This window comes from Otolemur garnettii, unplaced genomic scaffold, assembly GCF_000181295.1.
Source record: "Otolemur garnettii isolate 467f Iridium unplaced genomic scaffold, OtoGar3 scaffold00090, whole genome shotgun sequence".
Lineage (NCBI taxonomy): Eukaryota > Metazoa > Chordata > Mammalia > Primates > Galagidae > Otolemur > Otolemur garnettii.
Window position 1 is genome coordinate 6,536,600 of NW_003852485.1, and position 15,836 is coordinate 6,552,435.

Here is a 15,836-nt window from a genome sequence, read left to right on the forward strand (position 1 = left end):
TGAAGGATTGTTCCTGATAGTTCGTCATTGTTAATGCAATTTGTAGTCTTCAGACATGTATTTGATCAACTGGAATGAAAAGAAAGAAGAATGCACCATAATCTCTGGATTTTCTTCATTGTACAGCAAAGCTTTAATTCTCAATACAGGATGGACATGGGCGACCATCACTTAACTTTACAAACAGAAATTAATTACATAAGTGGAAAAATGTTCCTTTAAATCTGGAAAGCAATGCTGTCACCCTCTTATTCCTCAATTACAATGTGTGAAATCTTGTTAGTGTTTTATTGAAGATGCCTTTATAGCTCTTTGTGATTCATTAAGCCCCAAAGCAATTTCTATAATATACTATGGCAGGTGCTGAACTGCTGCTTGAGTTACTCTTTGGAAAAGCCCCTTGCAGAGCAACATTAACTCTCTCTAACCCGGGAAGACCAATCTGTGCGGGCTGCTCTCTTCAAACTGGTGGAAGTTTTGTCTGCTTGGACTGCCATCCACTCCTCTCTAGTGCTTCTAAACTGTTGTTCTAGAGCAGAGTTTCTCAAACATACCACGATTGACACTTGGGACTAGATGATTCTACGTTAATAAGAGCTGCCCTGTTCACTGCAGGCATTTAGCAGCAATGTTAGCCACAAGGTACCAGAAGCACCCCACCCATAAACATGATAATTAAAAATATCTTCAGACATTGCCCCATGTCCCTGGGGCACAGAATTCCCCTGGTTGAGAACCAATTATCTGAAGTACTCTTTTCCAAGTGGGTTATGCCACAGGAGAATAGGATCAGATGTTTTGAAAATTGCTTCTCATCCGTACAATTATCGTAATCATGTGTGAACCAAAGGATCCCTTATCCAGAGTCACAGAAAAGCTGCAGAAGCAGTAAAACGATGCTTTTGGGTTCCAGACTCAGTATCACAACATGGAGCTACTATGCTGTAGATAATTGTCAGGGGTTGGTGTGAAGACAGAAAGGCGACCATAGACCTCTCTCCTTCTCACTCATTGTCTGTAAAGAAAGAGAAAACCTCTAAAGTGCACAATATCTGCTTTCTTCATTTTTGACTGTCTTGATCTTATATATGTTTTCAAAAATGTTAAAAAAAAAAGTTGCAAGTCTTTCAACAAGAAACAGAATAAAAATAAAGAGAAGCAACAAGGTCTGTGGTACAATCTAAATGAAAATATTATAATAACACCACCCCTGCCCCACGAGCGGTTTGCACATCCACATGAAAATATTTGTCACCTAGACTCTTGCTCACAACTACATTTTTAATATCAATGGCCTCTTCTTTAGTAATCCAGTAGTTCAGACATGATTAGCTGTGGGTTTTTTACTTTTTTAGGACTTTAGAGAAGTTTTAACCCATAAGCCCTCTGCCCCACACATGCATACCCCCTCACTAGTATATGAGAAAGTAAATCAGTCATGCCCTCCAGCAGTCAGTGCTCACTTGGCACCAGTGTTGAATGGCATCATGCCTCACAAGGACTATTTGAACAGGCTGTTTACTATCTTCCTGCTTACGCCTTGTCCCTTAAAGTCTGTTCTCCACTCTGTGTCCAACAGAGCCATCTTATAAAACCCTACAGAATCACGTCATTTGTCTGCTCAAAGCCCTTCAGTAGCTCCCCACTTTCCTTGAAGTAAAAGCTAAAGACCAGACAAGGGTCTGCAGGGCCCCACCTCTCTGGTTTCATCTTATCACTCTCCCCTTTGCTCTCTCCATGCCAGCTGCTCTGGCTTCCTTGGTGAGCTTAGATCACGCCAGGTCTGTCTCGGGAATTTTGTACTTACTATTTCTTTTGCCTGAAATGCACTTCGAAGTTTACCCATGTGTCTCCCTCCTTGTGTCCTCCATGTCTGCTTTACTCTCACCTCTCGGAGGAGGCTGCCTCTGACTACCCTACTTAAAGTTGCGACCCCATTCTGTTGCCTTTCTCCTTATCCTCCTCTTAATATTTTCTCCATGACATGTCTATTCTATTGTATTGATTTCTTTCTCTTTTTTCGGTCTATATCCTCCACTCCTCCTAAGAACAAAATTGAATGAAGACATATGTTTTACTGCTTTATCTCTAATTGTATTACAAAAGCTTCATGAGGGCTACTGATAGATACTTATTAAATGGATTCATGCAAGGTAGGCTTATGACATGGTTTGAAATTTGTGAAAATAAATAATAGTTATGACAATGAAATTTTTTTCAAAATATGAATTCAAAGAAGTTCATGAAGTTTCATGATAACTTGATATTCAGATTTTTTTGAAGAACGTCATTTCAAATTATATTGAATGTGTTTTTCTTTTTTTAACTATGTTGCCTGAAGATACAAAGCCATCAGATATAGAGAAGAATAACTGACAATTTAAAGAATTTCTCATTGTGGAATATGAAATATGGAATGTTTCATATGAAACATGTATGAAAAAATAGAGCTGCCCTTTGCCTAGAGTTTCTTGTTGGGGAAAGTGAGAGTTTAGTGAGTGCGTAACTGCTTCTGCAACTACACAGAACACTGCCCAGGAAGATATTCCACTAAGGGAATATCTTAGTGTTCTGGGTGAGGCAAGACAGAGGTGGGCAGAAAAGGGGGGCATGGGTTCACAGCAATCAGGGAACAAAACTCAACAAAGGACCACAGATTCTAATCACCTGGAAGACTCCAGTAAACAACATACCCCAAAATCTCATATGCTGCATTGCCTGAAGACCTAACCCACTAGGCCATGCATGCTTCCAGCACTCAGCATGCTCCTCCCTCCTCCACAGCTAGTGCCTCACATGTGCCCTAACTGATGATGCTTGTGACCCTCTGCATATTGTGCATGAGTTCACACAGACAGTTTACTTGACTCTGGTATGTAGAGAAAAGAACACTTTAGGGCACTGCCCTGGCAAAATTAAATAGGAGGCTCTCCATACCCAGCCTGGCTTTACAGTAATGAGAGAAAATATACAATCTTAAGAATTCCATTCAATGAGAGACAAGAGCAGTGGAGCAGGTGCAACCATAGAAAAAGTCTGAGCAACTCCCAGATCTCTAAATCTTTAGCCAGTCTGACTTATGGTCAAGGTCTTTCTCTCCTGAAACAAGCCAGTAAGTAACTCCTCCAAATGCAAAACAGCAGTATAATATTTCAAGGAACACACATTAAAAATCAAGGAAACATGACTCTATCAAAGAAACACAATTTTCCAGTAATGAACCTCAAAGAAATGGAGACCTATGAATTGTCTAGCAAATAATTCAATATAATCATTTTAAGTAAGCTTAATAATCTATAAACAAACACAGATAAACAACTCAAAAAGTAAGGAAAACACTCCATAAACAAAAAAATAAGAAGTTCACCAAAGGGATAGAAATCAAGTAAAAAAGAAAAACAGAAATTCTGCAGCTAAAGAGTACAATTAATGAAATGAAAAATACAGTAGAGAAACTTAATAGTAGACTCAGTTAAGAAACAAAAGAACCTGTGAGCTCAAAGACAAGTCATTTGAAGTTATCTACTCAGAGGAGAAAAGGAAGAAGAGTGAACAAAGCTTCTGAGACTTTAGGATGCCATCAAGTGAACCAATATACAAATAATGGGAGTTCCAGAAGATGAAAGAAAGAATGTACACAGACTAAAAGTGAAGAGATGGAAAAAGATATTCTGCAAAAATGACAACCACAAAAGAGCAGAGACGGCATACTTAGACCAGACAAAATAGACTTTAACTAAAAAACTGTATCAAGACCACGAAGGTCATTACATAACAGCAAAGAGGTAAATCCATCGAAAGGAAATGACAAATATAAGTATATAGAGACCCAGGATTGGAACACATATAAATGTAAAGCAAATATTAACATAAATGAAAGGAGAAATAGAATGAGTATAATTGTGATGGATGTGTTACTTAGTTCAATGTAAACATTTCACATTGCATATTGAAGCAGAACCCTGGACCCCACAAATGCATCAATGTACAAAGTTATGATTTAAAAAAATAACTAAAAAAAAGAAATATAATAAAAGTAGGAGATTTCAGTAACCCACATTGAAAAATACATAGATCATCCAGGCCATGAGTAAGAAAATACCAGGAATGAATGAGACTGTACACTAAACCGTCCTAACAGACATACACGGAGCATGCACTCCAACAGCAGAAGGGGACAGCTCTTCTCAAGTTCACAGGGAACATCCTCCAGGACAGGTCCTGTGCTGGGCCATAAAATAAGTCTTTACAAATTTAAGACACTGAATCATATCAGGTATCTTTTCCAACCAAAACAGTATAAAAATAAAAAGCAATAATAGGAGGAAGTAGGAAAATTCACAAATATGTGGAATTTAAACAACACACTCTCAATCAATGAGCCAAAGAAGAAATCAAATGGGAAATCAAAAATACTTTCAGACAAATGAAAATGAAACAACGTACTAAGACAACAGGATGCTGCAAATCAGTTCTAGGATGGGATTTTGTGGTGGCGAACACATCTATTAATAGAAAAGGTAGGTCTCAAAATAAACACCTAACTGTACACCCCAAAGAACTGAAATGGAAGAATAAACTAAGCACAAAATAAGCTGAAGAAAAGAAGTAACAAATATGACAGCAAAATGGAAACAAAAAAACCCATTAGGAATTAACAAAAATAAAGATCTTTTTTAAAAGATGAACAGAATTGGCAAACATTCAGCTAGACCCTTTGAGAAAGAAAAGAGAGAATACTCAAGTAAATAAAATTATATATTAAAAAGGAGATGTCATAACTGACACCACAGATATACAATAGATTTGTTCATTATTCAAATATAATGAACCATAATATGCTAACAAATTGAATAAAGAAGAAGAAATGGATAAATTCCTAGAAATATAATGCTGGCATTGTTGCTGCATTTGTAATGGAAATAATTATTTTATAAAAATATTTCAGGCTGAAAAGTACATTTGAAAAATTTCAGCCTGAAAGTTTAGGGAAGCTTCTTTCTTGTTACCTCTTAGAAAAAGACCTGCCATTACTTTCTTTCATGGACAATCTCCTTGTAATCCCCCAACTACTTTTGAAACATTGAGTCATGTTGGCCCTGTGAACCACTGGGCTAGCTGAATACTGACACAACCTAAATTTAAACAATGATGATGCCACTGCACTCCAGAGCAAGATCTTGTTGCAAATAAATTAATTAATTAATCTCCTAAGTTACTAAAAAAAAAAAAAAGCCACGCACCAAGAAACTCTAGTACTACAACAAAATTAAACAGGGACAAGGAAAAGTTTGGGATTTACATCCTCTGTTCTAGCCCTAGAAATACACAGCCTCGGTAGAAAATGTTAACTTCATTTTTTCTTCTTTTAAAATATGCAACATTAGTTTCTGGAGATCTATGAAAAGAACAAGCCTACTGATTTTAAGAGAGAGCACAGCATAGTGAATAAGAGCCAGAGGCTCTTGGGTATGAAGCCAGCTCTGCCACTTACATGTATGACTTTAGGCAAAAGTCTAATCCCCTGTACCTAAATCTCCTTACCTATAAAATAAGAGATAATTGTAAGTATTTGCTTCTAAGTTTATAATGAGGATTAAATAATTGAGTATTTGTAAAGCACTTAGAAGACTGCTTGACACATGCTAAGTGCTGTATAAAGATTTGTACATAAATTATTCTTACAATATGATGGACGAATTAGTTTTATCAACACAAAAATGGTGAGAAGGTACTAAAAGGCCCTAATTTATAAATTTGGATAAGGGAATCATATTATCTAATTTGAATAATTTTAAGAGTATTTTATTGCAAGCCTATTAATTTCAAGGCAATCATTCTTCAAACCACATTCAAGCACTATAAAACATCAATATATTATATTGAAAATGGCCTAAGAGTGTGTTTCTATACATGTGTGTTGGAGCATCTGGAGTGGTCATCTAATAAAAACACATGATAAAAAAGCGTTCAGAAAGCTGAGTTAGGAGTCAGGAAATACACATATTACACATAAAGAATTAGGAAACTAGGTAAAACATCAGGCTTCCTATCATGAGGCATGGGAGAATGTTACAGCATCAAGGGAGGCAGATCCCTTTCCTCAAGGATCTCAAAGAAGCCGTCATGCAGAAGTCGATAGCATATAGTGGGAGAGGGAAAGAGGAGAGTAAATGAAAAAGCAGATTTCCTATGACCTTGTTCTGAATCGTAAATGGTAAACTAAGGCAGTGATCTTATTAACATGGAGTATAAAAAAAAAAATCAAAGGATAAAAATGGCATTATCCCAGGCAGAAAACAATTAGGTCTTGAAATAAAGGAAACTAGCGTTGACTCTTGTGAGAGGTCAAGATGTTGTGACTTTGGAAAGAGTAATTGCTGTTAGTCGGATTAAAGCCCCTGGTTTTACCATTTACTTCTAATGAGCCAAACACGTGGGGATAAACTTGAACAAGATTAGCATCTTATACACTACCTTGCTAACACTGAATAAATATTTCATAAATGCATATTCATAAAATTAATACAAAAATCCTCATACTGAGAGCTCAACACGGATCTAACAAATACTTTTTCAAGATAGTTTTAACCCTCCAAATTGTCCAATTAGCAATCATAACAAAAATTGCCTACTTCAGAATGATCTTGTTAAATTTTTAGACTACATTTAGAAGAGAGTTAGATATTATTTAGTTAGTTATCCAGTAAAGACTTTTGAGGTGAACAATTTCTGTGGACCTCTGACTAATCCAAAAATTTTTCTACTTATTCCATTACTGAACAAAGATAAAAAGTAATCACTGATTATTGTAACGTTAGCTATGCTTGCTTAATCCTAAAAGTTGGATAAATTGGAAATTAGACCTTAACTAGTTCTCAGTAAAAGCTTTGCTATTCTATTTATTAGTGGAAATTATTGTTTTAATTAAAGACACAACCATAGTAAGTAGCAATAAGTGGTCCAGGATCTACACGAACTACCAATTACCAAAATTTACACATGTTATAATAGATACAACTAATATTGGCATTAAAAGATGAAGGAAATTTACATTAGTATTCAGGGCCTCTAGGTCTGTGAATCAAATATTTTTACTTGTTATTAAGATGGTGTCTGCCAACAATCTGTTCAGAAATACTCATTATATAAAGCAAGAATTTATCTTAGTTTTTTTAATGGAAAGTTAATGAGTAGAAAGCACGGTCTGTGTCTCTCCCATACGCTGCTTCCTACCCCATTATAAATATACTTCTTTTTCATTTTTTTAGGAAAAAATATGTTTTTAAAATGTTCCAATTTACTTTATGCAAGCAAAATAGTTAACACTTAGAAATGCACTTATAAAATAAAAATGGCTAGTTAGAGGCACAGAGCCATGTCTAGACTGAAAAACACTTAGATGCCACCTCCAGAGAAGCTTTTGTCAAAGCATAACAAGCATATAAATTAACCAGCTAGTCCAACCGGACAATTGCTGAGAGCTATATGGACCCAGACAGATACAAAGGAGCTTACAGCATCCTGCTTGGGACATATGGAAATGGTATGCTGATAATACATTATTGATGAACCAGGCACTGTGTTATGAAAATACTAAGCCAAACAAAAGAAAATAAAGATTTTTTTTTCCGTTTTGTAAGAAATACTAAATTTTTTACATGATTTGGTTTCCGATTTTTTCAACACTTGACAATTTGACATGAATGTAATTAATAATGGCATATGTGTGGTTGTATATAAAATATAAAATTATTTTTAAAAATTCTCTACAGTGGAAAGGGGCAAAGCCATAATATATCACTTCCTGAAATCACTTTTGACTGGGTTTCAAGACAAGCAACTGGCCTGGGACCTGAAGCTGGAAGTATATTTTCCAAAATTGCAGACACACAGCAGCCCCAAGCATCCTGCCCAGGCCTCGTGCAGCCCTGCCAGATGAAGCCCTCCACACCTGGACAGCTGGGCTCTCATGTCACGCACCATAAGGGCCCCATGTTTCTCGGGGGCTTTACCCGCCTCCATCTACTACAGCGTGTGAACACAAATGGCCTCAGCTTAGAAATGTTAAAGTGAAATCAGGAAATGAACTGGAGTCCCAATTCACTGTAATAGAAGAGAAACTGAGTGGTTTGAAAACAGTTTTATGTAACTTTGACACATTGGCTCTCAACTCTGTCATACTCCAAGTCTCATTTTTATGGCAAATATTTTATGAGACACCTGTATTCTCCTCAATGAAATTCAGAGATGGACTACCGGCACAGACTATTTCAAAGAAATGAATACACACCTTACATGTAATCTAAAGGAAAAAATATATATTCCCTGGAGCAGGGCTACAATAGGTGACATACTCACGCAATCAGACACCTGCATCCATCCAGAGGTGAACTCGCTGTAGCTCACGGTATATGTGGCAGCTACACAGACAGACTCGGACTGGACTGGGAATTCAAATGCCGTGATCAGTGGCACTCTGATGTTAGTTTCCAAAACCGTGAACAACTTCTGGGGAAAAAATAAACCTCAAAAAACAAAATCAAAAAGGAAAAAAACAAAAAAGCCCTGACAAAATCCAGCCTTTCCTTTATTCACCAAGTAGCTCCATTCGTGAGAAACTCGATGCATATTAAAAACACGCCAAAAATACTCTGTGTTTTTACGGACAATAAGTTAGGTTACAGCCTTCTGTACTTATATGCAAATATTTGACCTTCATGCATATGGGAAGCCATGCAGCATGGAGGGCTACTCTGTACCTTGAAAGGCTACTCCTACCTAGCCCCTATGCACTAAATGCAACAGGCAACCCTCTCCAAGCCCTCTCCAGAGAGTTCCAAAACACCTCCAAGGAATGGTACAGACACTGGTGAAAGCTGTATGTGGTTCTCAGGATGGCAACGCAATCACCAACCCCTTCTGCCCTGCCTCTGTCTTGGAAGGGCCTAGACCATGCCCCAGACCACACCCCTACTTACTTCCTGCCTATCAGAATGGAGCAGACCTCGCGCTTCTGCTTCACAGTCCCTCCTACGCAGGTGCTGGGCACTTGGACAGACAGCGCTTCCCGCTCCTCGTGTAATTCTTTTCTCAACGCTAGCTTCTCTTGTCACAAGTAATGCCTACTACGTCCAGCCCAGCATGCAAAATAGTCAAAAATCCTTTTATCCCAATTTTTATGAGTTTGTCCTCACAAATATGAGAAGAAAAATGTGAGGTTTCAAAGAAGAAACTGGAAATTACTGAAAATGGAGGTCTAATCCATATACTATATATGGATTTAAATGAATATAAAAGCTTATAAAAGCTTTCAGAGCTAAAGATGACCAGGATGTGTTGTTGAGGAAATCTCTTGAATTTTTATCACCTCCTCTTATCCAGCCCCATTAATTAATATTTATAAAATGTTTAGAACAGTTTCTGGCACATTGTAAGTTCTCTATAATCTTTGCTAAGTAACTAAGTGTTCTCAAAGTAATTGAGAAATCTGGTCACATTTCTTCAAAAGCTTCAGTGGATTTTTATTTTAAATTCAAATTTTTTTTAAGAGAGTCAGTATGTATAGAGATAGATAATAAAGTAGTGGTTCCCCGGGCAGGGGGGAAATAGGGCAATGTAGTTCAAAGAATACAGAGTAACAGATACGTAGGATGAACAATTCCAAAGATCTAATGTACAACACGAGGACTATTGTTAGTAAAACTGTTTGTGTTTGGACTTTTTCTAAATGACTAGATTATGGCTGCTCTTGCAGGGGTGGGGAATGAGTAACTGATACAACAAATTTGCTTAACCATAGTTACAATTTTACCATGTATGTAGCAACATCATGTTGCATACCTCACATATACACAATGAGATTGTTTTAGAAACAGATTTTTTTCTTCAATAAAGAACTTACATGAAATCTTAAACTGTGAAAAAGATCAAAGCAATTCTGCTCTAATTAGAACCAGGGTGGCACCATCCTCAAACAAACCTCTTTTTGCCAATGTCCATGGCAATTTCACAGAACCCTTCGTCACAGGAAGACACAGATTCTTGGGCTTCATGAGCAACTTTTCATATGGCCCCCCAACACCTCCAGGATCTGACCCCAGAGCCCCTCTCTCACTGCAGACTAAATAAGCACTCTCAATGTTATTCTAAAATTTGAAGCTGCTTGTATTTCTTCTTTGATCAAAAGTTTTGATGGATTTTTATTTTAAATTCAGATATTCTTTAAGAGAGTCAAGTATGTATACAGAGAGAATAAAGTACTGGTTACTGGGGGCAGGGGGTAGGGGGGAAATAGGGAGATGCAGTTCAAAGAATGCAACCAAGCCCTGGTGGGAACAGTTCACTAAATGCCTCAAAATGTGTCTGTCTCTATAACTTTTGTTTTCACTGCTTCCTCCACACTGGACCTCCCTTTCATCAATCACCCAGGTAAATGTTACCCAACTATGGTCTGCCGTCTGGGGCATTTTCCTCTAACCTCTGGATAATCAACCTCTTCTTCCTCATGTTCCTGTTCCACCCCATTCTGGCACATCGTGACTTTAGTAATAGCAGCTACCACGGCCAGGTATTTTGCACCGTACCAGGGACTGTTGTAATCCCTTTCCTATTTTAACACAAATCTTTCTCATTTCTGTTAATAATAGTAGGTAGGTAATAATAGTGTTCCTATTTGACAGAAGAAGAAACTGAGACCCAGAAAAGCTAAGCAATTTTCCCAAGGTTATTCGATGACTAGGAAGTGGAAGCCCCACAATCTGAATTTAGGTAGTTACCCCTTGATAAGATTTCTGTGCCTTTTTTAACAAAACAGTTGCTACTGTCTACACTGTGACCTCCTTGAAGCTCCAGTCACATCTTCCTCCTCTTCTTAAGTACCCAGCACTTAGTAAGTCTCAAGAAATGCTGTTGAGTTTTACTTCCATTAAGTGCACATAAGTATTAATCAACTAGTTCGAATTTAGTATTGAGCACATGTGGTGTTTGTTTTTTCATTCCTGTGATACTTCATGTACAAGAATGGTCTCTAGTTCCATGTAGGTTGTTACAGAAGATAATACACCACCATTTTTTGATGGCTGAGTAGGACACGTATATCACATTTCGTTAATCTATTCATGTGTTGATGGGCACTTGGATGGTTTCCACATCTTTGCAATTGTGAATTATGAAGTAAAGATGGACACGAATCATGAAAGGGGCAGGAGAGGGGAGGAATTTGCACCATCAAGTACAGTGCACAGGTCTGGATGAAGAACATACTTTGACTTAAGATGTACAAAATCAAATTATGTAACCAAAACATGTGTACTCCTGTAATAGTCTGAAATTTTTTTTAAAAAAGAAAAAAACTTTTCTTTCAATGCTCAATAAGCAAAAGAAGAAGAAAGAGAGAGAAAAAAAAGGAACACTGTTACAGAATCAAAATGAGTGCTTTCTTCATGGACTTTTAACACAGCGAGGAACTTTCACTCAAAAATTCATAAAATATTTATTGACTTTCCTATAATGATTTTTCACTTTCCAGTTTTCACTTCCTTCTTGTAAACTGATAAAACTAAGAATGCTAGCTCACAGAACCACTGACAGTTCAAATGGTAATATAAATTTTAAATATTTTTAACTAATAGATTTATAATTTTTTTATTATTAAGTTGATATATTATACATGTTTATTTGGCATAAAATCTGTTTCATGTGATACATATTTTTGTGTTGTTACAACAAATGGCCTTTTTTCCCTATAAAATATTTTAAAGTAAGGAATGAGTATGTTCCTATTTGCCCAAAGACTCATGTTTTTATTAACCATGTGTATTTTCATCTTTCCCATCTTTTTGCCGATTCTCAGGACTCACCTAACCACAGCAGTTACATTCACACAGTTACCTAGCATAGCTTCTTAGTTCAGGACGTTGGACCATTCTCCAAGGATTTTTGAGTCTGAGAACCTGTCGGCCTCTAGGTCTGTGTGTTAATAGCTAGATGACACTGTGCAAAGTGACACATCAAGTCTCAGGATCCGTGTTCTCATCTGTAAAGGGAATCCTAATAGTCTGTACCTCGATGTCTCCAAAATGCTTAGATCAATGACTGGTTCATAGTATATGCTCAATAAATGTTATACTTTAAAGTTTCATATTTGTCTTAGGGACAGAGGCTGCTTTTTAAAAATAAATGTCTCAAGCCAGATGTGTCATACCCGGGACTGTTCTTCCAATACTTTGGAAGTCCCACATAGAAGGATCATTTGAGGCCCAGGAGTTGGAGACCAGCCTAGATGATGTAGCAAAATCCCATCACACACCTACAAAAAATCACCATGTTAGCAGGGGTTATGAAAAAAAGAAAGACAAAAGTAAATGTCTCTTGTAAGGTAAAGTTTAGTTGACTCCTTCATCTGAGAGGTACGCCATATACCCCTACACTGTACCCATTAGGTGGGAGCTTACCGCACCCCCTTCCCTGGCTCCTTGTCCCTCTTCTTGAATTTAATCATCTTTCTCTCATGGGTGCCTATTCATCTACTTGTTTCAAATTAGTATTGAGAACATGAAATGCTTAATTTTCTATTCTTAAGATACTTTACTAAGGAGAATGTTCTTTAACTCCATCCAAGTAACTTCAAAAGACATAAAGTCTCCATCTTTTTTTTCGTCTGAATATTATTGCATGGTGTACATATACCACAGTTTATTAATCCATTCATGGGTTGATGGACATCTTGGTTGTTTCCACATCTTTGCAATTGTGAATTGAGCTGCTATAAATATTCAAGTGGAAATGTCCTTATGGCAAAATGCAATTTTTTTCTTCTAGGTAGATACCTAGTAATGAGATTGTAGGATCAAATGGAAGGTCTACTTTGATCTCTTTGAGGATTCTCCATACTTCTTTCTAAAAAGGTTGTATTAGTTTACAGTTCCGCCAACAGTGTAAAAGTGTTTCCTTCTCTCCACATCCACACCAGCATCTGCAGCGTTGGGACTTTGTGATGTGGGGCTATTCTCACTTAGGTTAAGGAATATCTCAAGGTGGTTTTGATTTGCATTTCCCTAAGGATTGTGGATATTGAGCACTTTTTCATGTTTGTTAGCCATTCTTGGGAGAAGATTTAACCCTCATGAAGGACTTTTAGGGGCTCAAGACTTCAGTAGAGGAAGTCACCACAGGTGTGGTAGAAATGAAAAAAGAACTAGAACTAGAAATGCACCCGGAAGAGGTGACTGCATTACTACAATCTCACGATAAAACTTGAACAGATGAGGAGTTGCTACTTATGATGAGCAAAGAAAGTAGTTTCTTGATGTGGAATCTACTCCCGGAGATGTTATAAACATAGTGTAAGTGACAACAAAGGCACAGTTTCTGCTTATCCCTGAGTAGCAGGTTTCGGTTCTCTACCAGCTGGATAATTATTCTTTAAGCCCACACTTCCTCCTATGGGAGTCAGCAGACAGTCCATTCTTTTGATGCTTTAGAGCAGTGATTTTCAGCTGCTGTGCCACGGCACACTGGCGTGCTATGAGAGGATCTTGGGTGTGCCACAAAAGATTTAAAGATAATTAAATTATTTTCAAAAGAAGTTCAAAGCACAGTAAGTATATTCTTTTATTTTACTCTTTTTTTTTTTTGATCAACATAATTTAAGTGTGCCACAGAAGTTTAACTGTAGGTTCAAGGTTGCTGTGAGATAAAACAGTTGAAAAACACTGCCCTAGAGCCTCCCTCCCCCAGCCTCTGTAGTTCACTCTGTTCCTGAGTGTCACCCCCTTGAGGTCTATGTGATGTTTAGATCCTCTTTCCCCTAGGCTGTGAGTAGATTGGCTAATAAATTGCTGTGCTCTGAGAAAAATAAATAAATAAATGTCCCAACTTTCTATTGGATATGAAAGTATCTTAGTGTCCCTTGTAACAACTCTTGTAGCAAATAGCATCTATATCTTAGTTTCCCTTTATTGATAGAATGGGTTATCTAATATTGGTCTTTCTAATTCATAAACGTGAGTTCTTTCTACTTAATAAACCATATCTGTGTCTAAATTACTTTTGTTTTCCACTGCTTCTTGGTGAGACCTTGGAGCTGGGCATTTCTAAATGCTAATTGCTTTCTCTTCTCACTGTGGTAATTCATTCCAAACACACACTTTTGATATAGGATTAGATCTACATAAATGTTTTGTGAATAGAAAATATCACGTAAAAAGTTAAACTTTCGTTTTAGATGCAGGGAACAGATTTATAAATATGCATCAGTGTCACCATATTGCCAAAAGCCCAGGATCGAGACATTTCTGATTCTACAATTCAGAATACCAATATGTAAAAAGTTGTGAATAACAAGTCAATCTGTTAAAATGTTTTGTGTTGAAATCCAGACATTAGGATGTCAAACAGAGAGAGCGGAGAAAGGGAGAAAGAAAAAAGAGAGAGTAAGAGAGAGAGAAGTTGGTACCTCCTCACAAGCACACATCAAAACCACATGGTTTGCATGATGCTAAGTAGAAAGGTGACCTTTCTGGTGACCAATAACTAAAAATCCAATCTTGGGGGCAGCACCTATGGCTCAAAGGAGTAGGGAGCCAGACCCATATACCAGAGGTGGCAGATTCAAACCAAGTCCCGCCCCAAAACTGCACAAAAATGAATAAATAAATAAATATCTAATCTATGCAAGGCATTTCACCCTGTGTAAGGATTTCTTTTAAAGGGAAAGTGGAGTAAAAACCTATTCCTTCTATTTTCAACCTATGTTTTTATGTGGCCAAACTGTTTTTCCAACATTCTCTAAGTTCATAGCTTCCGAAAGAGCTAGATATGTGTGATTCATAGTTTTTAGTGAGTGAAATGGAGCTCTCAAGAGGTTGAGGGATTTGTCTAAGCCAAAGCTGCAGAAAATGTAAGCCTAGAATGAAAACTGTGAGACATGTTCTCATATCCTCCTTTGATTATTGGTGTAGAATTTACTCCTTTCAAAGAAAGAACTGAAAGCATTAACAAACTTTTTTCTTATTATACTTCTGATAGTATATGTAAAATAAGGCCAGGCATGGTGTTCATGCCTGTAATCCCAGTACTCCAGAGGCTACTATGAAAGGATCACTTAAGTTCAAGAGTTCAAGACCAGCCTGAACAAGAGCGAGACCCCATCTCTACTAAAAATAGAAAATTAGCCAGGTGTTGTGCCACATGCCTATGGTCCCAGCTACTGGGAAGTCTGAGGAAGGAGATTCACTTGAGCACAGGAATTTGAGGTTGCTTTGAGCTAGGCTGATGCTCCAGCATGCTAACCAGGGTAACAGAGTGAGACTCTGTCACAAAAAAGAAAAAAAAAATTGCACATATTTTCAGAAAGCTGATTTATTATATAGAAATAGAAATAAAGTACTTTTTGAATATTTTTGTAACTTTTTATGATTAAAAAATTGTAAAGCTAAGTAATTTTTCTAAATATATCATTGCAAGGTTGATATAATTACAAATGTTTAACCAAAAGACATAAAACATGACAACAATGGCTATGACAAGGACTCCTGTTTAAACTGAAATGAGATTAGGAAAAGGTGGAATGAAAATGAAGACAAAACTCGTGTCAACTGCACTGTGGCACACACACAACTGGGAGAGCCACGTGATCTAAATCATGTCCACTGAGTTGTGGCACACACATGGCTGGGAGAGGCCACAGAATCTAGATCATGTCCACTGCACTGTGGCACACACACAACTGGGAGAGCCACGTGATCTAAATCATGTCCACTGAGTTGTGGCACACACATGGCTGGGAGAGGCCACATAATCTAGATCATGTCCACTGCACTGTGGCACACACA